We start from the raw sequence: 18,694 nt of genomic DNA on the forward strand, positions 1-18,694 counted from the left end.
TTAGCCGCGCTTTCTGTTGTTACTTTGTTTTTGCTTAAAAAAACCCAGTTTTCTATTTTTGAAGTCCACATCCGTGTCCTACCTTCCCCACCTTCCCCCCCAATCCCAAAACCGTGACAGAACTGTTTAATTATTCAACTCCTCACCGGCCCTCATGGACAGAATCTGGTTTACGGTGCTCGTTGGAGTCCAAAAGTTCAGCGCCACCTCACCGGTCCTCATGGACGGCATCTGGTTTACGGTGCCCGTTGGACTCCAAAAGTTCTGCGCCACCTCACCGGTCCTCATGGACGGCATCTGGAGGTGCAGTCGGGGGAAGGAGGATCGTCTGGTTTGGGAACCTCAGGGTTCCATCTCTGCTTTCTGCAGATGATGTGGTTCTGTTGGCTTCTTCAGCACCTTCAGCTGCTCTGGAGCGGTTCAGGATGAAGGTCCGATCTGAGGCCACGGTTCTGAACCAGAACTTCCCGGATCAAAGGAAGTTCTGAGCAGAAGTGAGATGTCTTTCAGAATCGCCTCTAAAACGTCTGTGTTGCAGTTATTGGTTTGGAAAGGTTCAATATGAACTCATCGGTGTGTCTGAGGAGCAGCATGAGTCGGGCTCCCTGCACTTGTGGGCGAGACATGTCATGACATGGCCTAATTACACCGTGTGGCTTGTTGTCCGGTTCATATGAATATTGTTTAAGGTTAGAATGAGCTTGTTTAGGATAATGGCGAAAGCCAGGCGCCTTAGAGATTGGGCTTGAGCCAGGTATGCATTGTATGAAGCAGGGCAGTATAAAGGAGTGTCACAAACCGAGGTCAAAGGCAATTCTGAATGCACATGTCTCTGTGACGGTTTGTAAAATAAAATTCCCCATGAGAGGCTGACTGCGCGGCACAACACACTCTGTAGCCCCTTTCACACTGAGGAAGAACCTGCGTTTAATTCGCGAATTTAGCGTGTCCGCTGTCTGACCCTAGCCAAATTTGATGTGAAAGCAATTGACGCGGGATGGACGTGACGTGAGGAGTTTAAGAGACAGGATGGACAGCTCACAGACACATGTGTGTTCAGAGCCATGACAGCTAAACGTCTTCGTCGACGCCGTTCGCGTTCTTCTGCTTCAAATTGTCGATGGATTTCCTCAACTTGGACATTATAGTGCTCTTGTTTTCTCCGCATATGTTCTTCGGCGGCATCCCACGCTGGGACCATCCACACCCCGTAAAATAACATCTCCATGAACTGCATATACACTTGCGTGACCGAACAAACAGCCAGCAACAAAAACAAGTCCTCAAGGTGTCCCGCCATCGTTGGTTTGAAAAATTTGATGCAGACAGGTGTATTTAACCCTACCTCCGACGCATGGCTTGTGCCTACGTCATTGTGCACGCCCAGCATTTTCTGTGTTTCGTGTGACGCTCTGCCACTAGGCAACTCCCCCTGAACTCGGCTTCAGGCGACACGGGTCACCCTGACACGCCAAGCGTTCACATTGCTCGACACGGGATGAAGTGGCAATTTGGACCCGCGATGGTAGCGGATCTCAGTGTGAAAACAGCTTGTTACTGATCCAGATTTCTCAGTTCCACGGAACCGTTTGAATCTTTGTGACTGGAGAAGAAATAATTCAACACAGATTCCAGCGAACGCCTCAGATGAGTTCCATCCCTCGGTGTCACATAACAACACATGTTTACATGCTCTCTGCCTCAACTTCTGCCACTGAGCCAAATTCTACAGAAAATTGCTAAAGTTCAACATCTGCAAAAAATGAGTGTTTCCATTGGGCAACATAAAACCAGCCGCAAACATGGTGATGTTTGCTGTTTCAGCTTTAAACTCCAACATCACACTGAAATACGATGGTTTCCTCCCCACAGGAAGTTATCAACTGGGGGCTTTGAGTCAAAGGAAAGAAAGAGGCATTTACAGAATAAAACCAAAGTTTCTCCAAGTAAATTTCAAAAACCCCAAAAGCCCAGGCATCACCAGAGCCCAGGGTGATGCCTGGGCTCTGGTGATGCCTGGGCTCTGGTGATGCCTGGGCTCTGGTGATGCCTGGGCTCAGGTGATGCCTGGGCTCAGGTGATGCCTGGGCTCTGGTGATGCCTGGGCTCTGGTGATGCCTGGGCTCTGGTGATGCCTGGGCTCAGGTGATGCCTGGGCTCTGGTGATGCCTGGTGATGCCTGGTGAGGCCTGGGCTCGGGTGATGTCTGGGCTCGGGTGATGCCTGGGCTCGGGTGATGCCTGGGCTCGGGTGATGCCTGGGCTCTGGTGATGCCTGGGCTCGGGTGATGCCTGGGCTCAGGTGAGGCCTGGGCTCTGGTGATGCCTGGGCTCTGGTGATGCCTGGGCTCTGGTGATGCCTGGGCTCGGGTGATGCCTGGGCTCGGGTGATGCCTGGTGTCTGGGCTCGGGTGATGCCTGGGCTCAGGTGATGTCTGGGCTCAGGTGATGCCTGGGCTCAGGTGAGGCCTGGGCTCGGGTGATGCCTGGGCTCGGGTGATGCCTGGTTATGCCTGGGCTCAGGTGATGCCTGATGATGCCTGGGCTCAGGTGATGCCTGATGATGCCTGGGCTCGGGTGATGCCTGGTTATGCCTGGGCTCGGGTGATGCCTGGTTATGCCTGGGCTCAGGTGAGGCCTGGGCTCGGGTGATGCCTGGGCTCGGGTGATGCCTGGTTATGCCTGGGCTCGGGTGATGCCTGGTTATGCCTGGGCTCAGGTGAGGCCTGGGCTCGGGTGATGCCTGGGCTCGGGTGATGCCTGGTTATGCCTGGGCTCGGGTGAGGCCTGGGCTCGGGTGAGGCCTGGGCTCGGGTGAGGCCTGGGCTCGGGTGATGCCTGGGCTCGGGTGATGCCTGGGCTCGGGTGATGCCTGGGCTCTGGTGATGCCTGGGCTCTGGTGATGCCTGGGCTCGGGTGATGCCTGGTGTCTGGGCTCGGGTGATGCCTGGGCTCAGGTGATGTCTGGGCTCGGGTGATGCCTGGGCTCGGGTGAGGCCTGGTGTCTGGGCTCTGGTGATGCCTGGGCTCGGGTGATGCCTGGGGTTTTGGGGTTTTTGAGGATTTTAAATTTTACTTGGAGAAATTTTGGTTTTATTCTGTAAATGGCTCTTTCTTTCCTTGGACTCAAAGCCCCCAGTTGATAACTTCCTGTGTGGAGGAAACAAGGAAACAGAGGGCTTTCCACTGATTTAAAAACTCTCATTACGCCTCCACACCTTCCTGTTTGATCAGTTTAAAGAGACTTTTTCAGCCAATTTAAGCTTATTTACTGATACCGCTGGTATTCATTAGGAGGGTGTCATTCCTTGAGTTGAAGCTCACAACCAGAGGAAGATTTAGTTTCCCTGTTCATGTCTCACACACAGTTCGTTGGAAACACTCACCAACGCAGCTTTAAATGTCCTGCGTTTGATTTAAAAGGAAAGAAGATGCAACGAGGCCAGAATTCACAAAATGCAAAACAAGTGCAAATGATTTGTGGAAGGAAATAAATGGAATGAATAATTCTAAACATCCCTGCCTGCTAATGTGGATGGTGTAAGTGGTCCAGATTAATTTACTCTGATGTGTTGACAGCAGCTCCTTTGGAGTTTAGATTATAACAAAGATTATTAATAAACTTTCTCCACAAGAAGTTCATGATGCAGTTATGAACCTAAAGGACAATAAAGCATGTGGTATAGATAAGACCAGCTGTCACCATGGAAACATCTGCCATGAAACAGCCATAAAGCAGCAGTTTTAATGAATGTTAAATGTGTTTTTCTGTAGTTTCTTTAAGTGATTGAAAAGCTGTTAAAGTCTCATGAATGAACGTGTTTCATTTGATCTGTCAGACGGATCACAACATAGTCTTTCCTTTCACTGTTTTAAATGCAGACCATGTGTGGACGGTTTCCTCCACCTCTGCAGCAGACGGTGGGAGGGGTGGGCGTCCGGGGGCGTTTCCTCCAGAAAAAGGCCGGTGCCTCCCCACACAGCAGCAGGACTCGCAGGTCGGGAGCGTGGAAGCACGGACGCAGAGCGGCGGATCTGTAAGTGTCTCTGCTGCATTAATGAAGCTCTGAAATGAAGGAATTGGTGCAGCACGACCTTAGAGCTCTGAAATGAATGAATTGGTGCAGCACGACCTTAGAACTCTGAAATGAAATTAGTGCAGCACGACCTTAGAGCTCTGAAATGAATTAATTGGTGCAGAAGGACCTTAGAGCTCTGAAATGAATTAATTTTGAGCAGCACGACCTTAGAGCTCTGAAATGAATGAATTGGTGCAGCATGACCTTAGAGCTCTGAAATGAATGAATTGTGAGCAGCACAACCTTAGAGCTCTGAAATGAATGAATTGTGAGCAGCATGACCTTAGAGCTCTGAAATGAATGAATTGTGAGCAGCATGACCTTAGAGCTCTGAAATGAATGAATTGGTGCAGCATGACCTTAGAGCTCTGAAATGAATTAATTGTGAGCAGCATGACCTTAGAGCTCTGAAATGAATTAATTGTGAGCAGCATGACCTTAGAGCTCTGAAATGAATGAATTGGTGCAGCATGACCTTAGAGCTCTGAAATGAATGAATTGTGAGCAGCATGACCTTAGAGCTCTGAAATGAATGAATTGTAAGCAGCACGACCTTAGAGCTCTGAAATGAATGAATTGGTGCAGCATGACCTTAGAGCTCTGAAATGAATGAATTGTAAGCAGCACGACCTTAGAGCTCTGAAATGAATGAATTGTAAGCAGCACGACCTTAGAGCTCTGAAATGAATTAATTGGTGCAGCATGACCTTAGAGCTCTGAAATGAATGAATTGGTGCAACAGGACCTTAGAGCTCTGAAATGAATGAATTGGTGCAGCACGACCTTAGAGCTCTGAAATGAATGAATTGTGAGCAGCATGACCTTAGAGCTCTGAAATGAATGAATTGGTGCAGCATGACCTTAGAGCTCTGAAATGAATTAATTGGTGCAGCATGACCTTAGAGCTCTGAAATGAAATTAGTGCAGCACGACCTTAGAGCTCTGAAATGAATTAATTGGTGCAGCACGACCTTAGAGCTCTGAAATGAATGAATTGGTGCAGCATGACCTTAGAGCTCTGAAATGAATGAATTGGTGCAACAGGACCTTAGAGCTCTGAAATGAATGAATTGGTGCAGCACGACCTTAGAGCTCTGAAATGAATGAATTGTGAGCAGCATGACCTTAGAGCTCTGAAATGAATGAATTGGTGCAGCACGACCTTAGAGCTCTGAAATGAATGAATTGTGAGCAGCATGACCTTAGAGCTCTGAAATTAATGAATTGTGAGCAGCAGATCTGCAGTTTGGGTCACTTTAAGCGACCTTCATGTCTTTATCTGTCAGTGGGGAGTTTACTGCAGTGCATGCATGCTCGTGCACGTGTTTAACTCCCTGGTAGGTTTCAGCAGAGGTGCTCGGTGCCCCACCTTTAGTCTTTTCTCTCTCAAAGAAGAGTCTCTGGAGGCTTTTATAAGCTGAGAAAGTGTGAGCAGGCTGAGGATTTGTCCTTTTTAATGAGACAGAACTGTGTCAGACGGACTGCTGGAGCCACTCTGGTCTGATCTTTTGTTTGGTTTCCTGGTTGTAAACTTGTTAACATCCCGTCAGTCGACCGGTTTAATCTTTATCGGCAGGATCATACGGCTGATTGTTCACGACTCAGCCCGTCAGTCAGATTCTGAAAGAACAAAATAAGAATCCGTTTCTCAGGAAACAATCTGGTTTTATCTGAACTGTCAAAAACCGAAATATTTCCGCGTTTTAGCTCAGATTATCACCTCAGCCGTTTCTCCTCACAGGAAGAAGGTTGCTGGTTCTGATCCCAGCGGGTTCTCCATGTTAATGTAATAATTATGTAATAACTGTCAGAAATCGGTCAGTTGGAAAGTTAATGACAGATCTGTTGTAAAAGCAGCGATGGGATCATCCTGAGCAGATTTATTTCCTACCTTCATGTAGCTGCAGGATCTAAAGCATCTGAAGGATCTGCAGGATTTTTTTTATAATATAATAATTTATAATTTTATTTCTTTATCTTCTTTTAATCATTTAAATTATTTTATTTGTTTCTCTTTATATTCTTATATTAATGTATTTTTAATGCTTCTTACACTCCCTGCTGCAATGCTTTTATTTTATGTGAAGCACTTTGAACTGTTTTGGACATGAAATGTGCTACAAATAAACTTGATTTGATTTTCCAACTCAGCTCATAGCAGCACAAACCCGATCAGCTGTTCAGCCAGGATAGAGTCATTAGACTTCAGTCTTCAGCTTCACTTCTCCACATGTGTTTGTCTCTGTGGTTCGGGGTCCGCTGGGCTCTGGATGTTTGGTTCAGGTGGAAGCAACATGACAAACACTTTGTTATTGAGCTGTTTACAGGAGACAAAAGTGTAATGGAAACTCTCACATGTGTGAACCTGGACTACCGGAGGGCTTCTTTCTCCCCGAGTTTCATCCTGAACCCGCTGACCTCAGCAGGCTGCTCGGACAGGATTTACGTCCCGTCACATTCACCACCTCTGCTTTGGTTGCTGCCTTTTGGTTTGAAGTTTGAGGAAATCTAATGCTGTGAAAGACGAGAGTTTGTCAAAGAAAGCAAACCCGGCGTTTACTGGGTTAGTTTTTCACTTCGGAGACGAGTTAAAGGCCGATTCTGCAGACGAGGAGAGGGCAAAACAAGAAAAAGATGGATGAAGCATTATATTAAAACAATGGAAACAGCGACACAAACAGATGGTCATAGAATACAGTGTGTGCATGTATTTGTGCTTGAGTTTTGAGTTTACAGTCCAGATAAAAGTCATTGGCAGGGAGAGTCATTGGAGCCAGGAACCAATCAGACGATCAGATTGGGACCCGGACCGCCGACTGCAGTATCTGAGGTCACTCTGAGAGTGAGACTGCAGTATCTGAGGACACTCTGAGAGTGAGACTGCAGTATCTGAGGACACTCTGAGAGTGAGACTGCAGTATCTGAGGACACTCTGGCAGTGAGACTGCAGTATCTGAGGACACTCTGAGAGTGAGACTGCAGTATCTGAGGACACTCTGAGAGTGAGACTGCAGTATCTGAGGACACTCTGGCAGTGAGACTGCAGTATCTGAGGAGACTCTGACAGTGAGACTGCAGTATCTAAGGAGACTCTGACAGTGAGACTGCAGTATCTGAGGTCACTCTGAGAGTGAGACTGCAGTATCTGAGGACACTCTGGCAGTGAGACTGCAGTATCTGAGGAGACTCTGACAGTGAGACTGCAGTATCTGAGGACACTCTGAGAGTGAGACTGCAGTATCTGAGGACACTCTGAGAGTGAGACTGCAGTATCTGAGGACACTCTGGCAGTGAGACTGCAGTATCTGAGGAGACTCTGACAGTGAGACTGCAGTATCTGAGGACACTCTGGCAGTGAGACTGCAGTATCTGAGGACACTCTGAGAGTGAGACTGCAGTATCTGAGGACACTCTGAGAGTGAGACTGCAGTATCTGAGGTCACTCTGAGAGTGAGACTGCAGTATCTGAGGACACTCTGGCAGTGAGACTGCAGTATCTGAGGTCACTCTGAGAGTGAGACTGCAGTATCTGAGGACACTCTGGCAGTGAGACTGCAGTATCTGAGGACACTCTGGCAGTGAGACTGCAGTATCTGAGGACACTCAGGCAGTGAGACTGCAGTATCTGAGGACACTCAGGCAGTGAGACTGCAGTATCTGAGGACACTGAGAGGAAGACTGCAGTATCTGAGGACACTCTGGCAGTGAGACTGCAGTATCTGAGGACACTCTGGCAGTGAGACTGCAGTATCTGAGGACACTGAGAGGAAGACTGCAGTATCTGAGGACACTCTGGCAGTGAGACTGCAGTATCTGAGGACACTCTGGCAGTGAGACTGCAGTATCTGAGGACACTCTGGCAGTGAGACTGCAGTATCTGAGGACACTCAGGCAGTGAGACTGCAGTATCTGAGGACACTCTGACAGTGAGACTGCAGAATCTGAGGAACCCCCAGATTTCCCCTCAGAGCTCCAACTAGACTTCTTCTTCTTGGATCTCGAAGACGTTTCACCCCTGATCCGAGAGGCCTCTTCGGTTCCAAAGTGTTGGTGGGGAGTATCGGCTCATTGATTGTTCATCTCTGGACTCCTTCTCCTTCTTATTTAGGGAGCCTGACTCCGAATGAGTTCCTCCGGCCCACTGATGCAGGCTCTGGGTGGAGGCTGTGGTCGGTGTTCTGGAGGTCCTGGTTCCTCAGAAGCAGGAGAACAGTGCTCGGTTTGAAAAGTCCCCACAAATATAGTAGAAATAAAGTTGATGTGAGCGTGACGTCAGAGCTGAGCTGTCGGTTCGGCTGTCGGTTCGGCTGTCGGTTTTCTGTTGCCGGTTCATCTGCCGGTTCATCTGCCGGTTCATCTGCCGGTTCGACTGTAATCAGCCCTGCAGACACACGACTCCTCGGCCGATTGCTGCTGCTTGGATGGTGTATCTGATGCTTTTCTTCCTGTTTATCTGCTTTCAGACTGGAAGTTTATCTCAGAGCGGGAAGTGTACTTTGCTCTGCTCTGGGAACTGTTGCTGATGGATCAGCCCAAACAGGGAATTCCTCTGAGCTGAGGGTAACTCTGCTCTGCAGCCTGAACTGCTGGGACACTTTGCATCGTGAGAGAACGTGTTGTTGTTTGTGTTGTTGACTTCTCAACTCAATGTTATGTCTTCAAGACATAACAGAAGTGGTTCCAGAGAGAAAGCATCCTTCTTCCTTAGTGGCACATATGTCATCAGCATTACAATGGATAGAAATACCATGCTTCCTGCTTTGTGTTGTTGTTTGTGCTGTTGACTTCCTGCTTTGTGTTGTTGTTTGTGCTTTGTGTTGTTGTTTGTGTTGTTGACTTGCTGCTTTGTGTTGTTGTTTGTGTTGTTGACTTAATGCTTTGTGTTGTTGACTTGCTGCTTTGTGTTGTTTGTGTTGTTGACTTAATGCTTTGTGTTGTTGTTTGCGTTTTGTGTTGTTGACTTGCTGCTTTATGTTGTTTTGTGTTGTTGACTTGCTGCTTTGTGTTGTTTGTGTTGTTGACTTGCTGCTTTGTGTTGTTTGTGTTTTTTGTTGTTGACTTCCTGCTTTGTGTTGTTGTTTGTGTTGTTGACTTGCTGCTTTGTGTTGTTGACTTGCTGCTTTGTGTTGTTTGTGTTGTTGACTTAATGCTTTGTGTTGTTGTTTGTGCTTTGTGTTGTTGACTTGCTGCTTTATGTTGTTGTTTGTGTTGTTGACTTACTGCTTTGTGTTGTTGTTTGTTGTTGACTTGCTGCTTTGTGACGTGTCCGTTCTGTTTTGTGCTTCAGGATCATCAGAGTCTCTCCCGCTGAAGTTGTCTGCAGCCGGCCGGTGACCCTGTGCAGGTAGGGCGCTTTTCTTTCTTCTTTCTCTTGAGTTGAGCCGTAAAACCTGTAAAATCACCAACATTAAGGTTTCAACCTTGATGTTTTCAGGATTTTATTCTTAAACGCCTGCAGAGATTCATGAAAAAACATGGCAGTCTGACTTCCTTTCATCTCTGAGTGTGGAGTCGGCAGGCTCCAAAGAGTCCAGACTAAACAGATCAGGCCCGGTCACTCCCTTCTTATCTCACTCAGTCCGGAGAGAGAGCAGCTCCAAACATTCAAACTCTGCAACAAGCCGGGAAAATATCCCAGAAAGAAGAAAACGGGTGGGGAAAAAAAAGGCAAAACGAAGCTGCTCATCCTCATAAAAACAGATACTCTGACATCAAACCGCTGGTCACCTGACCAGGTCACATGATCAGGTCACCTGAGCTCAAACCAGAGAAACCATCTTCAGCTAAATGTATCCATGAGAATAATTTATAAAACTGGATCTGAATCAGAAGGTTTAGATAAAGAGGAGTATTAAACTCGTGAGTGTTCTGAAACTGGAGCTCTTCTAAATGTGGGATTTCGGTTCTGTTTCCCTTCCTTTAATATCTCTCTGGCTGCACCAACATATCTTTAACTGACGCCAGTTAGTTCAGCGGTGTAAAAGCAGCGTAAAAATAATAATCCCAATAACTAATGTGTTATAATAATAATCACAATAAAAGCTGCAAGCAGCTGTAGGCGGGACCGAGGTGTGCGTACGTTGGGGCATGCGCTGGGCGCCGTAGTCGTGCAGCTCTGCCCACACGCATGATACCCTCTCCATTGAGGTTATTATGTGCTCGTACGTACAGAGGGGTTTTAGATCATTTCTGGGGGGCGCCACTGAGCCATTTTGCTCTGCCCACACACGATACTCTTTACATACGTACAAGGTCGTCAGGGTGGACGTGTGTGCCAAGTTTCATGACTTGATAATGACGATGATAAGGCTTTCATATCACAAACGCCATCGCACGATTTTCAGCGCCTGGCCACGCCCACACCGTTCAGAGTTTGGAAAAGTTTCTCCATGACTCTTTCCTCCCATGTCTTAAGAGTAACCTGGCCAAGTTTGGAGCTGTTATCATGAAATCTGTAGGACGAGTTCGATCAAATGTGAGGTGTGGGAAAAAAAGACGTTTCCAACCACCAGCAGGTGGCGCTATAGGTGGATGTCGTTATGATAATATGTGCGCGTTCAGGCTGGGTCCAGCATTCACCGTATGCAGTTTGGGACAGATTGGATAATGTATGTGGGAGTGTAAGCGACTTCATTTTTTGTGGCGAGTGATGGCAAGTCATCAAACTTTAAGGCGTCGCCACAGCCACGCCCTTTAAGTTTTGAAAAAGTTGCCCCATGAATTTTACCCCCCATGCCTTAAGAGTAACCTGGCCAAGTTTGAAGTCTGTATCATTAAATCTGTGGGACGAGTTCAATCTTATGCAAGGTGTGGAATCAGGCAAAAATGGCACCAAAACGCACCTTCCATCCAAAATGGCCGCCTTCCTGTGGACGTGGGACCATGGCGGCATGAGACTTTTTTGTGCGTCTGGGCATGATGAATGAGTGTACCGAATTTTGTCATCCCACGCGAAACTAACCCCAATGCGGGGACCATTTTTAAGCATCGTAGGGGGCGCTACAGAGTCAATGAGCGACTCCCAAAAAAAAAAAAAGTTCAGATTTGCATGTTGTTCCTGGCAAATTTCATGAGTTTTTGAGCACCTTTTGCAAAGAATAAGCAGAAAGAACTCCTACAGAAACAATAGGGTCCTTGCAGTTTCACTACTCGGCCCCTAATCACTTATCTGTGGGGGACGCTCAGAGTGTGCAGCGCAGCTACATTCTGGCATGTTTTGCAGCTCTTATCGGCTGCAGATTTATCAACACAGAACTTTGACACAGAAAATAAACCACGAGGCTCCAGAATGATGCATTTCTGTTTGAAAACGGTGTGTTTGAGAAAAGGAAAACCAGAAAGATGTTCAGGAAAGTGTGTCAGGCGGCGGGATCTCAGCAGAACATCAAAGACGGACTTTGAGTCATGTTGGAAACACGAACGCGTTCATCTGCAAATTAATTGTGACGCCTTAAATTTTTAACCTGCTAATGATCAACACAAGCCTTCTTTAGAGTTCCAGGAATAAAACACACTTTGGTCTGTAAGTGAGTGAGCGTTTACATCAGACCACGGAGCAGTGAACCCACCCTCCACCCCCACTTTGAAATGTTTAGCTAACGTTTTAACCCTCTGGTCTGAGGGGGCTGCCGGCTCTGATGTCACGCAGGCTTTTTGAACTCGTTGCATACCTTAAATTTTATAGAATGATGTCAGATATTTTTGCCTGTACTTAAATAATCACCTGTACATGTGAGTCAGAAACATCTGTTTTCACTTGCTGGAACACACAAGGAAATGTTTCTGTGCATTGGTTCCTCACATGCAACGCAAGTACCAGTGTGGGCAATGAAGTTCAGTTCTGGGGCTCCGTACAGACGGGCCGGTACATAGAAGCCTGGTGCTGTACCGTAGAGACGGGCCGGTACGTAGAAGCCTGGTGCTGTACCGTAGAGACGGGCCGGTCCGTAGAAGCCTGGTGCTGTACAGACGGGCCGGTACGTAGAAGCCTGGTGCTGTACCAGAGACGGGCCGGTACGTAGAAGCCTGGTGCTGTACCGTAGAGACGGGCCGGTACGTAGAAGCCTGGTGCTGTACCGTAGAGACGGGCCGGTACGTAGAAGCCTGGTGCTGTACCGTAGAGACGGGCCGGTACGTAGAAGCCTGGTGCTGTACCGTAGAGACGGGCCGGTACGTAGAAGCCTGGTGCTGTACCGTAGAGACGGGCCGGTACGTAGAAGCCTGGTGCTGTACCGTAGAGACGGGCCGGTACGTAGAAGCCTGGTGCTGTACCGTAGAGACGGGCCGGTACGTAGAAGCCTGGTGCTGTACCAGAGACGGGCCGGTACGTAGAAGCCTGGTGCTGTACCGTAGAGACGGGCCGGTACGTAGAAGCCTGGTGCTGTACCGTAGAGACGGGCCGGTACGTAGAAGCCTGGTGCTGTACCGTAGAGACGGGCCGGTACGTAGAAGCCTGGTGCTGTACCAGAGACGGGCCGGTACGTAGAAGCCTGGTGCTGTACCAGAGACGGGCCGGTACGTAGAAGCCTGGTGCTGTACCAGAGACGGGCCGGTACGTAGAAGCCTGGTGCTGTACAGACGGGCCGGTATGTAGAAGCCTGGTGCTGTACCAGAGACGGGCCGGTCCGTAGAAGCCTGGTGCTGTACCAGAGACGGGCCGGTACGTAGAAGCCTGGTGCTGTACAGACGGGCCGGTATGTAGAAATGAGAAAGAGATGTGGCTGTTTTCTGTACATTCTTTACAGTCATTACAGCAGAGAGCAAACATCTGCCTTTCAAACACAGCAATCAGCAACAGCAGCTCTCAGGGGAGGGAGCACCACATCACCGGGGGCCCAGTGGGGCCCCGTGCCTGGTGTTTGACAGCAACATTACAGAATGCAGCTGAGGTTAAAGGGGCCTCTAAACATGTGGCGTTTTTTCTCGTTTTTCAGGATTAAACTGGAAGCACACATGTTAGTGTTTAGCAGCGACTGATCCTGGTTCAGTTTGCCTCTCACAGCAGTCACAGAGCCTCAGGGGGTGTAGATGTGTAATAAAGCAGGGACAGATACCTGCTTTATTACACATCTACACCCACTGAGGCTCTGAGGTCATCCTGTTTTTACCTCAGATCGTGTTTGGAGGCTTCCCTCCAGCTGAAGAGGTTCGATTGGACAACTACCAGCAGCCCGCTAACAGCAGCTCGCTATCAGCAGCTCGCTGTTGTTCTCCTTCTGCTGTCGTGGCGCTCGTCTCTTTGTTCGTATCGGCGCTCGTCTCTTTGTTCGTATCGGCGCTCGTCTCTTTGGTCGTATCGGCGCTCGTCTATTTGGTCGTATCGGCGCTCGTCTCTTTGGTCGTATCGGCGCTCGTCTCTTTGTTCGTATCGGCGCTCTTCTCTTTGGTCGTATCGGAGCTCGTCTCTTTGTTCGTATCGGCGCTCGTCTCTCTGGTCGTATCGGCGCTCGTCTATTTGGTCGTATCGGCGCTCGTCTCTTTGGTCGCATCGGCGCTCGTCTCTTTGGTCGCATCGGCGCTCGTCTCTTTGGTCGCATCGGCGCTCGTCTCTTTGTTCGCATCGGCGCTCGTCTCTTTGTTCGCATCGGCGCTCGTCTCTTTGTTCGTATCGGCGCTCTTCTCTTTGGTCGTATCGGAGCTCGTCTCTTTGTTCGTATCGGCGCTCGTCTCTTTGGTCGTATCGGCGCTCGTCTCTTTGTTCGTATCGGCGCTCGTCTCTTTGGTCGTATCGGCGCTCGTCTCTTTGTTCGTATCGGCGCTCGTCTCTTTGGTCGTATCGGCGCTCGTCTATTTGGTCGCATCGGCGCTCGTCTCTTTGGTCGCATCGGCGCTCGTCTCTTTGTTCGCATCGGCGCTCGTCTCTTTGTTCGCATCGGCGCTCGTCTCTTTGTTCGTATCGGCGCTCGTCTCTCTGGTCGCATCGGCGCTCGTCTCTCTGGTCGCATCGGCGCTCGTCTCTTTGGTCGCATCGGCGCTCGTCTCTTTGGTCGTATCGGAGCTCGTCTCTTTGTTCGTATCGGCGCTCGTCTCTTTGGTCGCATCGGAGCTCGTCTCTCTGGTCGCATCGGCGCTCGTCTCTCTGGTCGCATCGGCGCTCGTCTCTCTGGTCGCATCGGAGCTCGTCTCTTTGGTCGCATCGGCGCTCGTCTCTCTGGTCGCATCGGCGCTCGTCTCTTTGGTCGCATCGGCGCTCGTCTCTCTGGTCGCATCGGCGCTCGTCTCTCTGGTCGTATCGGAGCTCGTCTCTCTGGTCGTATCGGCGCTCGTCTATTTGGTCGTATCGGCGCTCGTCTATTTGGTCGTATCGGCGCTCGTCTATTTGGTCGCATCGGCGCTCGTCTCTTTGGTCGTATCGGAGCTCGTCTCTTTGTTCGTATCGGCGCTCGTCTCTTTGGTCGCATCGGAGCTCGTCTCTCTGGTCGCATCGGCGCTCGTCTCTCTGGTCGCATCGGCGCTCGTCTCTCTGGTCGCATCGGAGCTCGTCTCTTTGGTCGTATCGGCGCTCGTCTCTCTGGTCGCATCGGCGCTCGTCTCTTTGTTCGCATCGGCGCTCGTCTCTTTGTTCGCATCGGCGCTCGTCTCTTTGTTCGTATCGGCGCTCGTCTCTTTGTTCGTATCGGAGCTCGTCTCTCTGGTCGTATCGGCGCTCGTCTATTTGGTCGTATCGGCGCTCGTCTATTTGGTCGTATCGGCGCTCGTCTATTTGGTCGTATCGGCGCTCGTCTCTTTGGTCGTATCGGCGCTCGTCTCTTTGTTCGTATCGGCGCTCGTCTCTTTGGTCGCATCGGAGCTCGTCTCTCTGGTCGCATCGGCGCTCGTCTCTCTGGTCGCATCGGCGCTCGTCTCTCTGGTCGCATCGGAGCTCGTCTCTTTGGTCGTATCGGCGCTCGTCTCTCTGGTCGCATCGGCGCTCGTCTCTCTGGTCGCATCGGCGCTCGTCTCTTTGGTCGCATCGGCGCTCGTCTCTTTGGTCGCATCGGCGCTCGTCTCTTTGGTCGCATCGGCGCTCGTCTCTTTGTTCGTATCGGCGCTCGTCTCTTTGGTCGCATCGGCGCTCGTCTCTTTGTTCGCATCGGCGCTCGTCTCTTTGGTCGCATCGGCGCTCGTCTCTTTGTTCGTATCGGCGCTCGTCTCTTTGGTCGCATCGGCGCTCGTCTCTTTGTTCGCATCGGCGCTCGTCTCTTTGGTCGCATCGGCGCTCGTCTCTTTGTTCGCATCGGCGCTCGTCTCTTTGTTCGCATCGGCGCTCGTCTCTTTGTTCGCATCGGCGCTCGTCTCTTTGTTCGCATCGGCGCTCGTCTCTCTGGTCGCATCGGCGCTCGTCTCTCTGGTCGCATCGGCGCTCGTCTCTCTGGTCGCATCGGCGCTCGTCTCTCTGGTCGCATCGGCGCTCGTCTCTCTGGTCGCATCGGCGCTCGTCTCTCTGGTCGCATCGGCGCTCGTCTCTCTGGTCGCATCGGCGCTCGTCTCTCTGGTCGCATCGGTTATAGATGGACTAGCTCGTTGATCAGGGCTTTAAAGCTGAACACCAGCCCGAACAGTTCATGACTGAACTCTGCTGGACCACAGATTTGGTTCATACTTTCTGGGACGACAGTCTCCAAAGTTCACACTTTGAAGGATAAACTGCTTTAGATTAATGCACCCTTGAAATAAAATGTGTTATGGTCAGATAGATATGTCATATTTTATGTTAAAGTTAAGTTTTTTTGTGTATTTGGGCCAATAAGATGAGAGGAAACTCTACCCGCTCCCTCCCTCAGCAGCGGGGTTTAATCTGAACGTAACATCATGCATCTGGTACTTTTCTGTCTGTGTTTAGCAACAGTTTGTGTTCCAGCTCCTCGGCTTTAATCATCTGTTAAATGGGTTGGCCCTGAAAATACTGAACCTGATGAGTCGTGTCTTTAAAGAGAAAGGCTCCAACGGTCGCTGAACTCTGCCTCCTCCGTCTGCTGCTGTGTTGGCCGAACGTCCCTGAATGATTTCTCTGTGAAAGTCTACAAATCTTCTGTTTTCCAAGCTTCCAAGGGCTGGATTTACAGGAACTGCTGGAATCTGGTGCTGGAATTCAAGCCCTGGAGAATATTTCTGTGTTTAAAGATGGAGGGTTTCTGCTTCTGTTCTGGTGGGATTTTATCAAGAGACGTCATCGGGTTGATAAATATATCTATATATTCACATATATATATTTGCATCATATTTCCCGTCTCATTGAGCCCGAATGGGCCATGTTCCGTGCCTCCATTGTTGAGGCGGCCGACCGGAGCTGTGGCCGTAAGGTGGTCGGTGCCTGTCGTGGCGGCAACCCCCGAACCCTCTGGTGGACACCAGTGGTGAGGGAAGCCGTCAAGCTGAAGAAGGAGTCCTATCGGGCCTTTTTGACCAGTGGGACTCTGGAAGCAGCTGATGGTACCGACAGGCCAAGCGGAACGTGGCCTCGGCGGTTGCTGAGGCAAAAACTCGGGCTTGGGAGGAGTTCGGGGAGGCCATGGAGAATGATTTCCGGACGGCCTCGAGGAGTTTCTGGTCCACCATCCGGCGGCTCAGGGGGGGGAAGCGGTGCACCGTCAACACCGTGTATGGTGAGGGCGGGGCTCTGCTGACTTCAACTAGGGACATCGTGAGTCGGTGGGGGGAATACTTCGAGGGCCTCCTCAATCCTACCGACACGCCTTCCGATGAGGAAGCAGAGTTGGGGAGCTCAGACGTGGGACCTCCCATTTCTGGGGCTGAGGTTGCCGAGGTGGTCAAAAAACTCCTCGGTGACAAGGCCCCGGGGGTGGATGAGGTCCGTCCTGAGTTCCTCAAGGCTCTGGATGTTGTGGGGCTGTCTTGGTTGACACGCCTCTGCAGCATCGCGTGGACATCGGGGGCAGTGCCTCTGGACTGGCAGATCGGGGTGGTGGTCCCCCTCTTTAAAAAGGGGGACCGGAGGCTGTGTTCCAACTATAGGGGGATCACACTCCTCAGCCTCCCTGGTAAGGTCTTTTCGGGGGTACTGGAGAGGAGGATCCGCCGGATAGTCGAATCTCGGATTCAGGAGGTGCAGTGTGGTTTTCGTCCTGGTCGTGGAACAGTGGACCAGCTCTATACCCTCCGCAGGATCCTGGAGGGAGCATGGGAGTTCGCCCAACCGGTCTACCTGTGTTTTGTGGACTTGGAGAAGGCGTTCGACCGTGTCCCTCGGGGACTCTTGTGGGGGGTGCTCCGGGAGTATGGAGTGCCGGACTCCTTGATATGGGCTGTCCGGTCTCTGTATGACCGGTGTCAGAGTCTGGTCCGCATTGCCGGCAGTAAGTCGGACATGTTTCCTGTGAGGGTTGGACTCCGTCAGGGCTGCCCTTTGTCACCGATTCTGTTCATAATTTTTATGGACAGAATTTCTAGGCGCAGCCAGGGCGTTGAGGGGGTCCGGTTTGGCGACCTCAGAATTGGGTCTCTGCTTTTTGCGGACGATTTGGTTCTGTTGGCAACAGTAATCCAGGCCACAGGTCAGTAATCCAGGCCACAGGTCAGTAATCCAGGCCACAGGTCAGTAATCCAGGCCACAGGGCAGTAATCCAGGCCAGTAATCCAGGCCACAGGCCAGTAATCCAGGCCACAGGCCAGTAATCCAGGCCACAGGTGAGTAATCCAGGCCACAGATCTGTCTGACCTCATGGAGAAAGAAGCATGCAGGGTCCTCTAAACATTTATTCTCTTCACAGTAAATATAATCAGCCTGCAAACGTTTCTTTCCAGATGTGAACGTGAACACGGAGGTATCAGTAATCTCCGTCCTGATTGTGGAGCTGGTGGGCCTCCGGAGCAGATTTCCTCCCGGTGGGTCTGCAGCTCTGACAGCTGGCAGCAAACACTGAGAGCAGCTGTGGGCTCAGCTGGTTGTTAGGGACTTTTTAAGAGGTTTTTACTCATTAACAGAGGCCTGTGGATTCTTTAAATTGGTCTTTTGTTGAATTTTTGTTCATATTTTGGACAGGAATTCACCGTGAGGAGTTAAAACTCCTCAGATGTGTCATCGTACGCAGCTCTGAGACGACATGAAGGCCACCAACTGATTAAAGCGCGAGGAATCCACTTTGTTTCAGCAGATGTTTTTACTTAACTTTGCAGCTCCGGCTGCAGGGGCTCTGCTTAATTACTCCTTTAAAACCGCACGGCTTTGTTGTCTTTCTAGGACTTTTACAGACTTCACAGGGATTCTTATTGTGACTCTGTATTAAATATGTTGTTGCACATTAGAGTTTTATTTTCAGGCTGCAACACGTTCCACATTAAGGCTAAAATGAAGGTAAAACAAGGTTATTTCATTACTGTGGGAAATCTCCCAACCCAGAGCTCCATTCACAGACTTTACTGTGCAGAAAGATGTCAACCTGCTCCACTTCTCTGGGCTCGGAGGCTTCTGGGATGGACCCTCACCCGGTGTGTTGGGGTCAGAGTTAAGCCTTCGTGTGTCTTTCTACACTGTGAAGTCAAAGTTTATTTGTTGCACATTTCATGTATAGAATAATTCAAGTGCTTTACATAAAAATTAAAGCATAGCAACAGGGAGTGGAAGAAGCATTAAAAATACTAGCATAAAATATTAATCTCATGATTTCCCTGATTAAT

At 49.9% G+C, this 18,694-nt stretch overlaps 1 protein-coding gene across 1 annotated transcript in view; it reads left to right on the top strand.

Annotated features, from left to right (window-relative positions):
- Window positions 1-3,953: 3,953 nt before the first annotated feature.
- The window catches only part of col6a4a (collagen, type VI, alpha 4a), a 108,701-nt gene continuing 93,960 nt past the window's right edge, over window positions 3,954-18,694 (top strand). The window contains exons 1-2 of the mRNA XM_075466383.1: window positions 3,954-4,036; window positions 9,366-9,422. The gene's annotated coding sequence lies outside the window, so the exon portion shown is untranslated. The remainder of the gene's footprint in view (window positions 4,037-9,365; window positions 9,423-18,694) is intronic.

The sequence above is a fragment of the Odontesthes bonariensis genome, chromosome 5 (genome assembly GCF_027942865.1).
Source record: "Odontesthes bonariensis isolate fOdoBon6 chromosome 5, fOdoBon6.hap1, whole genome shotgun sequence".
Lineage (NCBI taxonomy): Eukaryota > Metazoa > Chordata > Actinopteri > Atheriniformes > Atherinopsidae > Odontesthes > Odontesthes bonariensis.